This window comes from Engraulis encrasicolus, chromosome 10, assembly GCF_034702125.1.
Source record: "Engraulis encrasicolus isolate BLACKSEA-1 chromosome 10, IST_EnEncr_1.0, whole genome shotgun sequence".
Lineage (NCBI taxonomy): Eukaryota > Metazoa > Chordata > Actinopteri > Clupeiformes > Engraulidae > Engraulis > Engraulis encrasicolus.
The window spans coordinates 45749143-45766642 of NC_085866.1; the positions used below are offsets into that span (position 1 = coordinate 45749143).

Consider the following 17500-nt stretch of genomic DNA (forward strand, 5'->3'; position numbering starts at 1 on the left):
TCTATTTTTTTTTTTTTAAATCCCCAATTTCCCATGAAGTACAATTCAATGAATTGGACAAAGTAGGACAGCGCCCATTACTCTAGTATGGTGAGCACCCAAAGCAGTGTAATGAAAGAAACATTGGGGTTAAAGATAAGATGCAGTGGGAGAACTTGTCTCGCTGTGTAGCACAGCATGTGCTCATGTTTAAATCAAACAGTTTTTTACCCTTGCAAGTCCATTACAATAGTAGGCCTACATCTTCATCCAGTGGCTTCATTAATAGCCTTTTCCTAAAGCTATACAGTAATAATGCTTACAAAGTCGTTTCAGTGATTTATCAGCTTGTAAGTGGGGCAGATATAACCTATGAATTGTATCTCCCTCTCCACATACTATAACGGCACAGAGCACATATGGAAGGGTAGAGCATCTCTCCACATGTCTCCAACCTGTTGGCCAACCAGAGATAAGATCTAGTTGGTATTGCTCTGGGATCATATAGCGCTACAACATTAAGCACGCTTATATTGCCAAAATGGATCTATCCCACATATTATACCTGGTTTAGTCTTGTTTTACTCTCTCTCTCTCTCTCTCTCTCTCTCTCTCTCTCTCTCTCTCTCTCTCTCTCTCTCTCTCTCTCTCTCTCTCTCTCCCTCTCTCCCCCTCCACTATCTAATAATCACACTACATCTCGCTTCTCGGTAACTCCCACTACCCATGTTCCTTCCATTTCCCCGTTGCTCGGTGTAGATCTTGAGGGGATTTGTCCCCCGCCTGACCCCATCAGCTTAAGCCTACGTGGGGCTTTAGAGAGCTCTTGTTCACCCCTCTCTTTCTCTGTCTCTCCCTCTATTGCTCTCCATCTCTCCCTCCCTCTCTTAATCTCTGTTTCTCAATATTCATCTCTCTCTCCCCTCCTCTCTTTCTCCAATTCTCTCTCTTTCTGTCTCTCTCTCCATCTGTCTCTTGCTCTGTCCATCTCTACCTCTCTCTCTCTCTCTCTCTCTCTCTCTCTCTCTCTCTCCATTTCTCTCTATTTCTCTCTCTCTCCATCTTTCTTTCTCCATCTCTCACTCCGTCTCTCTCTACCCCCCCTGTCCCCCATGGCCTGGCGTGGGGTACGGGGTGGGGGGAACAGTAGCTGCGTGCAGCTGGAGGTCATGTAGGCAGTAATGGGAACATTTCATTTCATTAAACACCACATCCATGGCTCTGGCGAGGGAAAAGGCGTGTTGTTGTGATATGTGACTATTAATTATGAGCCAAGTAAATTACAGCAGCCTCTGGTGAACTGTGGGATCACTAAAAAAAACACAGAGCAATAACAACAACAGCAGCAACAATACAAACACACAGGCGAACACACACACATGTACAGAGATGCACGTACGGTAAACACAAACACTCAAACATACACACACATTTTTATATGACATCTCTGTCAGAGCTGCTCCACCTGTACACACATTAACATCATTACCAAGGCCAATGAAACAGGGCTTTGTGCGGCATCGTCTAGCCTACACTGTGTCAGCAGCAGAAAGACATGTTTACGTGAAAGCCCGAACTCATTCACTCAGACACAGACACACTTACAGTATGCACCCACAAACACACACATAATCACACCATGCGCGCACCATGCAGACGCCATGCACGCGTGCATGTATATACAGTGCGCACACACACAAACCCACACACACAAACGCACATGTGCGCACGCACACACACACTCACACACACGCACGCACGCACACGCGCACACACACACACACGCACGCACGCACACGCGCACACACACACACACATTACACTATTGGACCGTGGACAGACACAAATTCCTTTAGAAAGGTTTTTCGGTAATTACAGCTGTCGGACCTGTTTTGTCCTGTTGTAGGTTTAAGTGGGCCCTTCCTCCTTCCGTGGCACGAGACAATACATAATGAAGTATTAAATATTTAATGCTATTGGATTTGCACAGCTAATAAAAGGGCCTGCTCGTCCATTAAGGCCTGTCCGGAGCAGAGCATTACTGCAGAGCTGTCCAGCGTAAATCACGTTCCGTCCTCGACCTCGTTAATTATTTACATGGGGCATTGATGCACACACACACACACACACACACTGGAAGGCACTGACACACACACACACACACACACACACACACACACACACACACACACACACACACACACACACACACACACACACACACACACACACACACACACACACTCACATACACACTCACATACACACTCACATACACCAGTGTTCCACTACCATTATTGCCACTGGTGTGGACAATTTATACCTGTCTCACTGACATACATTAGTGCATGCCTTCACACACACACACACACACACACACACACACACACACACACACACACACACACACACTCACATACACACTCACATACACCAGTGTTCCACTACCATTATTGCCACTGGTGTGGACAATTTATACCTGTCTCACTGACATACATTAGTGCATGCCTTCACACAGAAAAACACATGTACACACACACACACACACACTCACACTCACACACACACACATACACACACACTCAAACACACACACACTCATACACACACTCACACAAACACACACACACACACACACACACACACACACACACACACACGTATGCTCTTAGTCATCATCGAAACAGTAATATACAGCCCTAATGGATTGAAAGGAGAAAGTTATGGTGAAAGCAAAAGGTATATTATTTTCTCTGAGCGACTCAAAAGAACCATAGTGGGAGGGTGATGGTGGCTGGGCCTAAGTGTTAGGAATGGGTTTGGATGGGGAGGAGGGAGTGCCGTCAGCCTTGGCCTTTGTTAGGTACACATAATTCACCTAATGGCTTCTGTGATGCCGCAATGTACTGTACTGTATGAGTCTGAGGCTGAGTTCCCATAAACCTGTACGCTTTGGGCCCCGCTGCAAAGTGCAAAGTGTAAGATTAAAGTAAAGCGCCACTGTTCCACCCAGTCAGTCTCTTTCTATTTCTTTTCCGTGTGATGCGAACGTTTGTGATTCACAAAGGCGGATGGCGGACGGGGATTTTTTCTTTCTCTCTAAAAGCCAAGTTTTCTTTTTCCATTTTAGCTTTTTAAAAGCCTGAATGAGGGGGAGTGTGAGTGTGAGTTTGTGTGTGTGTGTGTGTGTGTGGGTGTGTTTGCGTGTGTGTTTGCGTGTGTGTTTGCGTGTGTGTTTGCGTGTGCGTGTGCGTGTGCGCGTGTGCGTGTGTGTGTGCGTGTCTTTGAGAGCTGTTGGTGAGGGCTGGACATGTAGGTCTTCATGGCCTCTCCTCTTAAAGGGCCTCTGATAGGTTGATGGGTGCCCAGCGGCGGCCATAGGGGAAGAATTGCATTGGGGTGATTATTTGTGAAGAGAGGGAACAGTTATGAGGGTTTGTGTGTATGTGTGCGTGCGTGCGTGCATGCGTGCGTGCGTGTGTGTGTGCGTGCGTGCGTGCATGCGTGCGTGCGTGTGTGCGCATGCCTGTATGTGTGTACGCATGTGTGTGAGTGCAATATGTTCAGTGCCGTGTGTGAGAGTGAGAGAATGACCATGACGGCAACAACAGCCACCAAAACACAGTAATTGGCTCGCGAAGCTGTCAAGGGCCAGTCGAGACGGGTGCCGGTTTGAAGCACCAGGACTTGTGTTCTCCAACTCAAACTGCCATCATTGAGGGCCTAATTTTGTTTCCCCACAGAGACAAAAAATGCTTGGTTTAATATATAAAATGCTCTGGGTAGAAATCTTATCTATGGATAAGCATTGTGTATTTTTTATTTTTTTGTATTTCATTCCATTCCCTCTTCTGCCTCACTTGAGATAATGGCCAAGTGGACTACTTGTACTGAGAATATTACATATTGTACGTGCCCAGAGTGACACTTGCAGGAATATAAAAAGTTAATCACATTTTTTCCTGCCCGAAACGGTGATGATTAGTTACACACCTGGGAGAAATTCCGAGCAAACCAGCCTGAGCAAATAGCATGTGCGTGTATCAAGTGCATAATTAAGTGATATGGCCTGTTCCTGTTATTGAAACGACAATGCCTTTTTTATTATGCTGTGTATACTCAGTGCATTTGTATTTTCATATAGCAGCAGCATGTTTTAAAGATGAATTATTAACCATTTTCTTCTTTTTTTGCCTTTTCTTTCCACATGCGCGCTCATTGCTTGTCCTCAACTCAGGTAAGACATTATTTTTTTCTTGAACCCCTCCACCCCTTGTTCCTTTCTTCCATCTCTCTCTGTACCCAATGTGCACAGCACCAATCCATCCAAAAAACTAACAAACTCTCTCTCTCTCTCTCTCTCTCTCTCTCTCTCTCTCTCTCTCTCTCTCCCTCTCTCTCTCTCTCTCTCTCTCTCTCTCTTACACACACACACACACACACACACACACACACACACACACACACACACACACACACACACACACACACACACACACACACACACACACACACACACACCCCTTCATTTGTTGTCCAAGTGCTCTGGGATAGTGGCTCTGAAGAAGAAAGTGTCTGTTCTGTGTAGGTGTGTTGTGTGAAGAGGAAGGTGGGGGTGGGGTGGGGTGGGGTGAGGGCTGGTGTTTGGGGAGGGAGAGTAGGTATCGATACTGCACGCTGAAAGAAAAATGTCAGGGCTGTTAAAGCCATCGATTTCTGGCGGAGTGCAAAATGGCCTGTGCCTCGGCTCGGGAGCGTGACAGCAGGCCTCTGAAACAGAGCTGCAGGGCTTTCTTAAAGACGGCCCATTCTGGAGCCACATGCCCCCTCCCCCCTCTGTTTCTCTGTCTGGCTCCATTTCTCTATCTATCTGTGTATCTGTCTCAGGCTCTATGTCACTATTTATTCTCCATTTATTTTCCCTCATGTCTATTTGCCCGTCTGTCTGTCTCTCTCTCTGCATCTTTTATCTGTCTGCATGTCTCTCTGACTCTGTATCTCTCTTTGTCTTTCCCCCTGTCTCTTCCCTGTTTACCTCTTTGCCCCGCCACCATCTCTCTGTATCTCTATCTTTCTCTGCCTCTGTCTCCTTTATTCTCCCCCTCTCTGTTTACCTCTTTGCCCCTCCCCTCCTCCATCTATCTGTATATCTATCTTTCTCTCCCTCTGACTCCACTCTGGCTTGGCTTGCAGGGCTTGCACGTATACGTTACTGGGCTCTGCAGGCTGTGTCTCGGTGATGGCTGTCTGTCAGTCAGTCAGGGAGAGCAGACTTGTTTGTTTGTCTTCCATACTCACCAGAGACAGGCGATGTGACTCGTCTTGTCATGTCCAGGTCTCTCGGTGCGTGTTGTTGACCGCTTGTGTTGTTGTTTTGGTCAATCTAGGTTTTCTATTCTATGTAAGTGTTTCTGTCCCTCTAGTTGTATTCCCCTCTGTCTCTCTGTCTGGCTCTCTCTGACTTGTGTGACTCTGACTCTGACTCTGACTCTCTCTCTATCTCTCTCTCTCTCTCTCTCTCTCTCTCTCTCTCTCTCTCTCTCTCTCTCTCTCTAGCTATCCTACCCACCTGCTGCTCTGTACCTCTGACTTTTCTGTCTCTTTTTCCCTCTTGCTCTCTCTTGCGCGCTCTCTGTTTCTGTCTGTCTATTTGTGTCTCTTTTTCTCTCTTCTCTTATCTGCTTCTCTGTTCTCTGCTTTGGTTCTCCTCTACACACAATAACATGCAAAGACATGTGTGTGCGGTCACACACACACACACGCACACACACACATGCACACACACACACACACACACACACACACACACACACACACACACACACACACACACACACACACACACACACACACACACACACATGCACACACACACACACACACACACACACGCACACACAAGCTCAAACACAGACACCCGCGCGCACACTCACTGGCACCCACACACACACCCGCCCACCCACACACACACACACACACACACACACACACAGATGGGAGCGCAAACCCAACCCCTTTGACCATCAGCAGTGGGTAGCACATCAGAGCTGTTTTCCATTCATCGACTGGACCACAGCAGACAGGCCTGGCCCCCCTCCTGCGATCAGAGGGGAAAGAGTTCAGTCCAGGCCAATGTTCAGCCCTCCAACCCCCTTCCTCCTCTACCCACCACTCCTTTTCCCACATCCTCTAATGCCCTCCAACACCCATGTGCCTGATTGGGATTCAGAGCAGTAAACCTCAGTAATTTAATGGAGTCAGGTTTGTGGGCATCTCAACTGTGGAGTCCCATAGGGGATGGAAGGCAGGCCAGGCACATCAGCTGGTGATTGCCCAAACTACATCGCTCTCTCTCTCTCTCTCTCTCTCTCTCTCTCTCTCTCTCTCTCTCTCTCTCTCTCTCTCTCTCTCTCTCTCTCTCTCTCTCTCTCCCTACCTCCCCCACTCCATCTCCCACAACATTGACCCCGCTAACTCGCCTCTGTGCACATGGCTCTGACCGACCTCAGTTGCCCAGTTAGGTTTCATGGTTTCATGGGCATATGTTTTTTAAATACATCCCAAGAGAGGCAGGAGGCACAGCACACACGGGCCTGGCGGGTGGAGTGAGCCCAGCAGCATATAAAAGCCAAGCTTGGATGGACTTGGATGGAGGTCGCCCATGCAGGCAGCCACTTCAAATGGAGCAAGATGAGATGGCGGAGTTATCCGGCTCTCTCAGCGATGATGTATTCCCTGCTAATTATTTTCACATTAGAAGCCATTTTAGTGAGGGCATTCTGCCGATTATTTCTTATGGCGGTCCAGAGGTGGTGTGAGGAAGGCGAGGAAGACAAATCCCCGGAGTTAGCCGTGTAGCGGTTCATGGCAAGTAATTAGCATGACACTGATGGGAGAGCATTAACGTGATGTATTATTGCATGACGAGAGGGCCGTTACAACCCAGGTTAATGAAATATTTAAGAACAGAACATCCAACCAGTGTGGTCAGTGCTTACCCAGTCCATGCACATGAGAATTATAAAGGCAGAAGAATTAGCCACTCCATTTAGTTATGGTCCTCTAGGCAACTTGCTCACCATCTTCAAATAGTACACAGGCTGGTGAGAAAACCGTTTGAAAATAAATCCACAGTTCTAAAGAGGCACTTGGGATTGGTACCATATCATTCTGTGGATTGTGTTGATCCAACCTGAGGAAGTGCAATAGCAGCTTCTCAAGCTAACTACCTAACATTGCTTAAGCATCTGTGCTGTTGCTCACGGCTGACAAGCCTATGCCTACCTTTTTATGTAGTTAACTCATAAGCTTTTTGCTATAAATGCCCAAATCGTGCTTCAGAGAAGATAAACACTAGTCCCAGGTCTGGCACCGTTGACAATTTATAGGGTTCCACTTCGTAACTGGCTTCCCCTTGACGTATTGTCAGGTTCATAGCCATCTGTTAGCAGTAAGCATGGCAAAGAGCCTTTAATACACACAGCGTTATGTTTTATGCTCTGTCCGTCGATAGAGTTTGCTCTCAGCACTCGCTTTAATGTATGCTGATGTATTGACGCACTTGTAAATGCACTGGCTTGCTTGCAGGGCCGAGCCTGTGCAGTACTGTAATGTGGTGTTTGGAATTCAGTTCATTGCTAGTACAGCTTATGCATTATTAAATGTATATGTGTACAGCGCACCGGGTGCAGGATCAGTGTGTGTGTGCTTGTGTTTTCGGGGTAAGCAGGAAGTTTATGCATGGTAAGACATGGTGTGTTTGTGTTGTACGTGTGTATATATGTGTGTTTGTGCGTCCATGTTTTCGTATGTCACAGCCTTCCAGCTGAGGTTGAAAGGAAAAAAGTATGCAAAAAAATGATAAAAAGAGCCCAGAAGAGACAGAAGAATAAAGTGTGTGTGTGTGTGTGTGTGTGTGTGTGTGTGTGTGTGTGTGTGTGTGTGTGTGTGTGTGTGTGTGTGTGTGTGTGTGTGTGTGTGTGTGTGTGTGTGTGTGTGTGTGTGTGTGTGTGTGTGTGTGTGTGCGTGTGTGAGTCCGTGCTGGCCTCATTTCTGCCACCTCGCTGCCGAGCGGCGATGTCTCAACACGGCCGCCTTTCATGTGAAGCCACTGACACTCTGTCCCTTTGAATCAACACACAGCCAAACTAGCCAGCCAGTGGACCAGCCTGTGCCTGATGCACTGGCACGAACATGCGTGCGCACACACACACACACACACACACACACACACACACACACACACACACACACACACACACACACACACACACACACACACACACACACACACACACACACACACACACATGAGTGCAGAAGCACAGTATGTAAGACACAGTGGTGAATTAGTTAACAGGCGAATCCGTTAACAGGGACGTTAGGAGAGCCGTTTCTCATATCCGTGGTCTATTGAATATCTGTCGACATTGCTCTGATTTTGTTTATTTGAAATAGGGACAGTCTTCGGGAATGGATGTCTGGCCTGTCATTGGGAAGACAGAGCACTCGAATGATATGGAACTCCCATCCAGGCGTATGAGCTGGAAACTGCTTACGCACACAAAAGGTTCCACATCCTGATTTTTCCCTCAGCAAACATGGTTACAGAGCTAGGGCTTTGTCAATATCGGTTAAGGATGTCCGTAAAGAACAGAATATTGACAGTATGAGAATGAAGTCCATGTACATGGAGAGATAGAAAGAGGGAGAGAGAGAGAGAGAGACGGATGGAGAAGAGGCAGGAGATGCACCAGAGATGACATCTTCACTCACTGTGACAGGATGTTTAGCTTTATCTCCTTGGCGACAGAGGAACATGCCGGAATGGTCTGATAACAGGGCTGCAGTAGTCAGGGGCGAGCCGTTATTGTGAGTGAGCCGCTAGCCATGTTTTCACTTATCACCATCTTCCTTTTTGTGTCGTCGTTTCCCACAAGGGAGAATCCCAAAGCCGACAGTGGTGTCCAAACACTGGTCAAAATGATGCACGAAGACAAAGGAACTAGGTCAGGGAATCGGAAGACGAGGAAGCAGAATCTCTGACTTAGATTAGGTTTGTTTAGAACTGAGGCCATCAGGCCTGGAAAGGACATAGACTGGACACACAAAATCATACAAGTTTGCAATCTTTCTCCACTTGCATTTCTTCTCAACATCAAACTCTCAATTCATGTTTTTTTCGCTGTCTATCCCATATGTTACAAAATGGGAGATATCTTACGCAACCTCTTCTTCTGTGTGGCTGTCCTTATTTTGGTCTTGTCTGCATTGGTTGCTATAGTAATGACATTGCACCTGGAAGTAATCTTGACATTTAACAGAGCAGCGGCACGGAGGGAAATGAAATTAGCTCGCTAATTTACTGTCTGAATTTACCACATGGTGATGTGTAGCTGTGCGGCAGGATTTATCAACGTAATGAGACAGCGGTGCTTGGATATGGAGCAGGGCTCTGTCTCTCTGCATAGCTCATGAACAGCCTCCTCCGTCACCAAACTAACGCACTTCGAAAAAGTGTGTCGAAATAAATCTGTCCGTAGTCACAAAGGAAGTCGAGAGAAAGGAACAGTCGGAATCTAATTAGCGCAGACTGGATTTAAGCAGATTAGCAAAAGTACAGTTGGAATAAGTACGTGTTACAAAGCACACATGAATGTAATTTGAAATGGATGTAGAGAGAGAGTGAGAGAGGGAGAAGGGAAATCGTGTTCAATGTGATTGTTGGCTGGTCAGCTTTGCCACAAATGATTGGATTCCAATTAGCTATGCGTATTAATCAGACTTGGACCAACAGTCTGCACATAGCCTTTGATTACCTGCTGCAATGCACAGCTTGGGAAACATTGAAGTCGCACTAAGTAAGTTGTTTATTTTATCACCTATTAAATTCCAGTCCATTTCTTTGTGCCGGCATCTGGACTCCATATGCTTAGATGTAGAGTATTAACAAGTTTGTGATCAAACTGTAAAACAAGGATAATAACTTTCACATAATGTGTAATTGTAGGTGGAAATAAATTCAATGAGAAATTTCATTGAATCACTCACAGACTATTTTGTAGGTCGTTAACAAATGAAAATACCACATTTATGCTCTATTATAAGCTCCTCTGACTCAAAGGCTGTGGGACAAAATGCCAATTTCGTATTCTCTTCAAACACTTAAAACATTTCACTTCTTGGGTACTACCACCTTAGAAAAGAGAGAGGTGCTGGGGGTGGGGGGGATCTTTTAAACTCTGGCACTAGAAGACAACATTTGATGTCTTTTAAACTCTGGCAATAGAAGGATCTTTTAAACTCTGGCACTTTTTGACTGCTGGCTATAAGATCTGCTTTATTTTCAATTTTTCTGAAGTATCACCTTTCAGCCATGTAGATGATGTGAAGGCCTGTGTCACTCTTCTCAATCAGTTCAGCATTAGATGCTACTGTAGCCTAGCCTACATAGTGACATAATCTGATCTAGCCTACTAGTGTGAATAAGGACAATGTGACTCAACGTGAGAGAGCTGCTGTTTGTGTGACACCACGACTTGACACTCAACCTAAGCCTTTCGTCTTTTTTAGGATTAGGACATTCATCCTCAAAGGACTTTTAAACTTAACCTCCCTCTCAAGTTGCTAAATATCAACGTTGTAGTAGACAAAGTCAAAGACAAAGTTGATGTAGCTGGCTGGCTGGCAGGTCCTTCACCCACACCCCCAAACATCTTTACCTGCCTCAGAGTCCGGAGGGGCTGCATATTTTTACATCATATTTGGGAGGTGGAAGGGCACCAGCTGGGTCCTGAACGGTCAAGGTGTGAAATTATGTACATGTTAAAATATATAGGTGCTGCCCTTCAGAATGCCATCTTTAAAGCCAAGTATTTTTCAACTGAAGAGAATACATAGAGTGCCATGGAGTATTTATATGTGCGTTTTGTAAAAGATCATGAAACAACTATTGACTTGTAGAATGTATGAAAATGTAAAGTGTATGAAAATTGATTGACGTTTATGTTGGGCTACTAAAATATAATTTGCATATTAGTCTGTATTTTTCCTTCTCTTTTTTTCTAATATCTGTCTCTGTTCTACACTGTCTCTGTGTCTCTCTGTGTCTCTCTGTGTCTCTCTGTGTCTCTCTGTGTCTCTCTCTCTCTCTCTCTCTCTCTCTCTCTCTCTCTCTGTGTCTCTCTGTGTCTCTCTGTGTCTCTCTCTCTCTCTCTCTCTCTCTCTCATTTGCACACACCCCATCCGTGTTTTCCTTAACACTAATGTGCTAATGTTTGAAAGTACATGGGTCTGGAAGAAAAGCCAGTGAGCCAGTCATGCAGGTTGACTCCCTGTTAAATTAAACCCTGTAGCTGTTTGCACTCTTGGGGACAAGGACCTGATAGTAATTAAAGAACTGTCAGGTTTGGCTATTGAGCCGTGATTGGCCGTAATGAAAAAAGGAGGAAGTATTAGGCGGAGAGTGGCGAGTCGAGTGTTGGCGTGTGTGATGCCGAAGTAATCGACTTAATCACTGTGTGTTTAAACGCGGGCCTTCGCCTAATTCGGTCACTACACTAAAGCTAATCCCCCCTCCTCATTCCTCTCTGTCTTTATCTACTTGTGCCGTGGAGAGTGTTGTGTGAGTGAGTGTACACAACTATCTATCTGTTTGCTGGCGCGGAACAACAGATGTGGAAATGTTTGCTTGTCGACTCGAGTAAGGGTGGGTTTGGTTTGCTGATGGTTTATGTATGCATATAGTGTGTTTGTGTGGTTTTGTTGTGTCATCACTGGATGTGTGTGTGTGTGTGTGTTTGTGTGTGTGTGTGTGTGTGTGTGTGTGTGTGTGTGTGTGTGTGTGTGTGTGCGTGCGTGCTCATCTGAAAATACATGTAATAACACACAGTCTTTTGTTCTTTCAAATCAGTGTGTGTGTGTATAAATTCGAGGAAAACCGGAAGCTGGGGAACTAAAAGTATAATTAGTGAGAAAAGCAAAGACAGCAGCTGTAAATAATTAAAGATGGCAGTTTATGCAAATGGAGGGAAATCTGGGACAACCGAGGTGTTGGGAGTTCAGCGCTGACATGATGAAGAACTCTCTTCTCCTTTGCAAGCAGTCCACACTCCATTTCTGGCAAGCTCATGCTCTGCCTGCACAAGTCAATTATTCATTTGTTTTTGTATAACGGCTTAAAATAGGCATAGCCTGAGAGAGAGACATGCTTCAGACATGTACAACAGGCCTCATGCCACCGCGTTAAGCCAGTTGTATTTGAGTACGTAGTGCTCTTCATTTCTTCTTTTTCTAAAAATATTTTATGCCTTTATTGACAGGATAGTATTGAGTAGAGATGCTGACAGGAAGTGAGTGGGAGAGAGAACTGGGTAACGACCCCATCCGGACTTGAACCCCATGGGCATGAAAGCCCAAATGTGGGGGGCTTAGCGTGTTGTGCCACAGCACCCCCTCGTAGTGCTGCTCTTTAGTAAACGTTTAACAGCCACATGAACAATAAAGTAGCTTTAACTTCAACGACAGCTTTAACATAATTCCTGTTTAAATGTCATATTTTCCCCACCCACCACCCAAAAAAAACTTGAAATGTGCTTTAATTGCGGCACGATGTAATCGCTGTACAGTTGTTTAAGTGGCGCCCCAAACCTGTTGATGGCACTTTAGAGAAATTATTGCCTGGCCCATTACTTTAAGTGTGCCTAAATGGACTAAATGTGTTCGGAACAGCGCGTCTCTCCCGGTCGCAGTGTTCTCTTCGCCTGCGAGAGTGTGGATGGCGTTGTGTAGGCTCTCAGTCACGGTTGCCATGGCTGCTTGTCAATCTTTGCCTTATTTGGTGCGGAAACTTAGTAACCGGTGGGTGCGTTGTGACCCCTTCGACTCCGTCTCCGAGTCTCAACCGATGTGGTGAAATGGCGAAACATATGTTGCTGTTTTTGTGCTACAGCTGAAGCCATTCAAAGGCCACACTCGTTATTTCTCGTCTGTGGCTGAACAACACATTTGATGCTGCTGCAAAATGTTTTGGCCCACACAGGTTCACCTGGTGTCAGGTCAGTTTAGCCCTTCAAGAAAGTACACGATATGAAGAACGAACTTGTCCTCTATGGCAAGATTAGAGGAAGATGAGAGTGTGATGATAGGAAGCCCATAGCACAAAAATGACACATACAATTACATTATACAAAATGTGCAAGTCTTAAAAAACAGAAACAGTGCTGCTTGAAGAGATGAATCAAGAGTATCAAACACTGACTTGTATAGTATAACTGGACTGCGGAGTTCGATAGAACTCCATTCAACGGTTTTGAAGCAACCGCGGCTGATTTTCTTCCGCCCCAAAAATGCGGAAATATAATAATCACCTTGACAACGTTGAGCTACATTGCTGATAGGTCGACATCGCCGGCCAATCCACAAACAGACACTTCAAGACATGTCCCGCCCCTCCTACCCGAATATGACATGGCGTCCCCAGCAGAAATATTGAACCCTGTTTTCAGCTGTGGAACTGGTCGACACAGAAACCCTTGATTGTCATAAAAACATCAACACAAGTTCAAATGGAACTGGTGATCGGTAAGTATGGCAAATATACCATGCTATTAATAAAATGATACATTGGGATAACGAAACCTTGAAGAGCTTGTTATGATGACCATAATAATTTTAGCTTAGCATCTAACGTGAGCCAGCCGAGTGGCGTAAGACCTAGCTTACTATAAGTTACTTCACCACGTTGTAATGTAGCCGCAATTAAAGATAAATGGGAAGTTAGGCTACAAACAGAGCTGTACACAGAAAATGCAGATGTGTCTTTGGGGTCGGCGTACCGTTTGGCAAAACATAATCCATGTCAGCAATACTCAGTATCAACATTGCATTTGTATGAGAGCTCAGAATGCTCCAATTTTCATGTTGTACATCTGCGTAAAATATTGTTTGGTTTGTGTCTGCCACACCAAGTTAATCCTCTACGGACATTTGTAAATAACTTTGAATGTTTGGGCATCAAATGACATGCAAAACCTTTCCGTTTGACAGACAAACCATGGACGCTGAAGAAAGGCTCCTCGACGCCAAGCTGTCATCCGGAAGATTGAAGATGATCATTGCCGTGTCGAGCAGTCATCATGACCATTTTTTTTTTGCTGATCCCCCCAGTTTTTGAAAAGATTCAGAATACAAAGCTTCTCTTTCTTAGATCACTCTTAGAAGTAGACGGTATGGTAAACAAACCAAAGTTAACACCTTTCAGTTAGTAAAACAAAGCTGGCCTACAGTAGGCTATGACTAAACATCTGGGTGTTTTGTATGCTTGACATCAAGATTAAAATGAAATATTCACCCTTATGTTCTGCTTTTTAAACTTGCAAATCATGGAGTGGGCATTCTTCCCCAAGCTTGTAAGAAATGCATTACTTCAATCACACAGTGTCTCCCAACTTCTGTTTTGTCTCATGTACCCCCTAAGCATTTTTGTCATACCATGAGTACCACCTCCCTCATGCTCTAGTCTACTGTATATCTTCCTCTATCCCAGTGGTTCCCAACCTTTTTCTTCAGGGACCCATATTTTTACCATTGTAAGCTTTGGTGACCCAATCGTGCCAGCGCCCACGCGAGAGGGAGTCCCAGGCGAGAGGGAGTCCTGCGGAAACTCATTAGAAAATTCTATTCCTCAATTTGTCTTCAGTCAAATATAGAATGACTGTTTAATGTGTCGCTTACATTTTGTTGCCTCTATGCATATATCAGTTTAAAAGCTTTACTTTGTCATATATATTCAACATGGGCTATATGGTATTAAAACGAAACCCCTTAAAATCAAGAGGGCTTCGCGACCCACTGTGGATCTTTGGCGACCCATAAGTTGGGTCCCGACCCATAGGTTAGGAACCACTGCTCTATCCCAATATGATTATGCTCCATACATTTCTTTTTATTGATACCTGCCAATGCATGTACCACCTGCATTGTGTTCACGTACCCCTAGTGGTACATGTACCCCTGGTTGGGAAACACCGATCTAAACTGTTGTAACAATAGTGTGTTAACCAATATTACAAATTAAACAAAATGTGCGGGCTGCTGTATATAAGCATTTATTAACTGTGTTTCATAATTGCAATGGTTTTTGAAGCTGGTTCTGCATATCGGATCCTCTGTGGTGGTAGGATGCAGGCAGCAGCGTACTGTGCACATCTTCAGCTGTAACGATAAATACAAATCTATTTTTTAAAAAATAATTAATGTAACATGAACATAATTGAAGCATATCACTGGTATATATAGAGTAACTATAACATTTCAGGTGTAGTTAAAAAAATGTCTACATTTGTTTTAAAAAGGAAAAAAACCCATGAACATCCTTCTCAAAAAAGTTTTGGGTGCAGGACTAACAAAGTCAAATGACAACTGAAAATTAAGTCTGCTCACCAAGCTCCTGTTTTACTTATTTAATGTGATGAGCTTGAAGTGCAGACTTCATTTTCAGTTTTCAAATGTTTTTATTGTCCCATTAAATCTGCAGAAATATGGGGGTGTAGACTCACTTGTGTAATACATTATAGATGTAAACAGAGACGTTGTCCAAGTCCTTGGTCATGTGATACCTGCTGCAGTGTACTCCACGTCTTCAGACCGCTCCGCTGTAAATAAAATAATGGCATATGAAGTGTGATGAGAATACGTCACTGTTTGGTACACCAACAACTTAACATACTTATGTCGTTTACAATATTTACCTCAACATTAAGTAGCTGAACTTGTATTAGTGTCAGGTTCATGGGAAGAAAACACAATAGATAAGGAGATGGGCTGCTCGTGTTTCAAAGCATGCTACCTAATCAGTGAAAATCATGGGGTGGTAGTTTCATGGTGTGGGCATGCATATCTGTCAATAGAATTGGTACCCTTGTAATTATTGAAGATAGTGGCTACTGACAAACGCTGAGAGTTTACTACGCTTGATCTATACTTTTATCCAGTCCAATTACTTTTTGTCCCTTCAAATTGGGAGGGACATGTAAAAATAAGTGAACGTCGCTTTGGATGCAAGCATTGGCTGAGTGTAGTGTAATGTTACATACCGGGTACTATATAGTATCATAGATGGCAGCAGGCTGGTCAGGTCCTCAGTTGTGCACTGGCAACAGTGGCTGGTCCTTGTCAGGTGTGTTTATGGGGCCTCTTCTCAGGTCAGAGTGCCAAATCCTTAATGATGTTGACTATGGTGAGACCTGCTGGCGTGTACTGTACATTTTCAGACATCTGTAAAGAAAATGATGACAAACGAAGGTGATGAGAACAACATATATTTCATTACTATGTTATTACTAATATATAAATAAACACATGCAGAGTAAGCAGATGATGGTGTTAGCTTTACATTGGAAGGTCTCTGGTCTTAACTCAAGCGCATACTTAAGGCATTTGAAACTTAGGCCTACCTGACAGTGAGTCCTGGCTGTGTTTTCCAGGTGAAGTGTGGTTTGTTGTTTTGCCTACAGAATGAAACCATGTCACATGAGGATGGGGAAAGGATGTTTACTACACAATGCACTCGTCAGTAGGCCTGCAATCGTCAACATTAATGACAGTTTGCATTACACTATGCACTCGTCACTCAGTACAGTCAACATTAATGACGCCATTTGCATACTGAAAACGAACGTACCAATGACCATCATTTCATCACCAACTAGCAACTTGGCAATTTGGCAACACAGAAACAAACAATATTTGACATTTTTTCACGGAGGAACACAGCTAGACTAGGTTGCTTTTCCGATGTGGCTGGCCAGCATAGTGCCAGAATGGTAGTGAAATGTTACAGCATCGTGAATGAATATGTAAGGACTTGGCTACGGTACGGAAGGAGGGAATCCATACACCTGATGCACGCCAAACAGACACATTTTGCTTTCAAAAGCAAAGGCATTCAGATCACAATTAAGTTACTTGACAAACCGACAGATCATCAAACACTGAAAGATCAGCATGCTGCCTTTGGCTAATAACAAGCTAGCATTGTCGTACATGTTTGTTAAACATAGCTCAGTCATTTTGGTCAATCAGCCACGTATACAAGCTTTTATTTTACTTACCAAAACCGCAGAGGTCCTTACAGAATACGGAGAAGTACATCCAAAAGTACAACAAAGCATATTTGTGGGGAAAGTGAACCAAAATTAAATAACCCATCGCAGTGATGAAGCTGTTGAAAAGTAATGCAGGAGCAGGAGAGGGGGCTTCCCCTGGAGACGCTGCGAGACTCGCCCTTCTCCTTGACAACGGCCTGCCTGTCAATCAAAACAATAATTCTAAAGAATGGCAACTGCCAATCAACCCAAATAGCCATGCTCATTGGTCATTTAAACTATTTTAATAGCTTTCTTAAATAAAGGGTCAGCCCGAAAAAAATATCTGGGTTGTTTGGGAGGGAGGGGAGACTACCGTTTTAACGAAACAGGGCCGACTCGGCAAGAATTGCCTAGGAACTATATGGCTTCAAGTC

General features: G+C 44.5%; 1 protein-coding gene and 1 long non-coding RNA gene across 3 annotated transcripts in view; one reads left to right on the plus strand and one right to left on the minus strand.

Annotated features, from left to right (window-relative positions):
• LOC134457192 (cadherin-4-like) overlaps positions 1–17500 on the plus strand; it is a 577874-nt gene that overhangs the window by 132987 nt on the left and 427387 nt on the right. The window lies entirely within an intron of this gene.
• Positions 14488–17166, minus strand: LOC134456277 (uncharacterized). 2 transcript variants are annotated; one of them, XR_010036296.1, is made up of 5 exons: positions 17091–17166; positions 16434–16487; positions 16074–16254; positions 15537–15632; positions 14488–15192 (listed from the first exon to the last, which is right to left on the minus strand). It is a non-coding gene; the product is annotated as an uncharacterized LOC134456277 (long non-coding RNA). The 2 variants fall into 2 exon arrangements; XR_010036295.1 differs by lacking the exon at positions 15537–15632.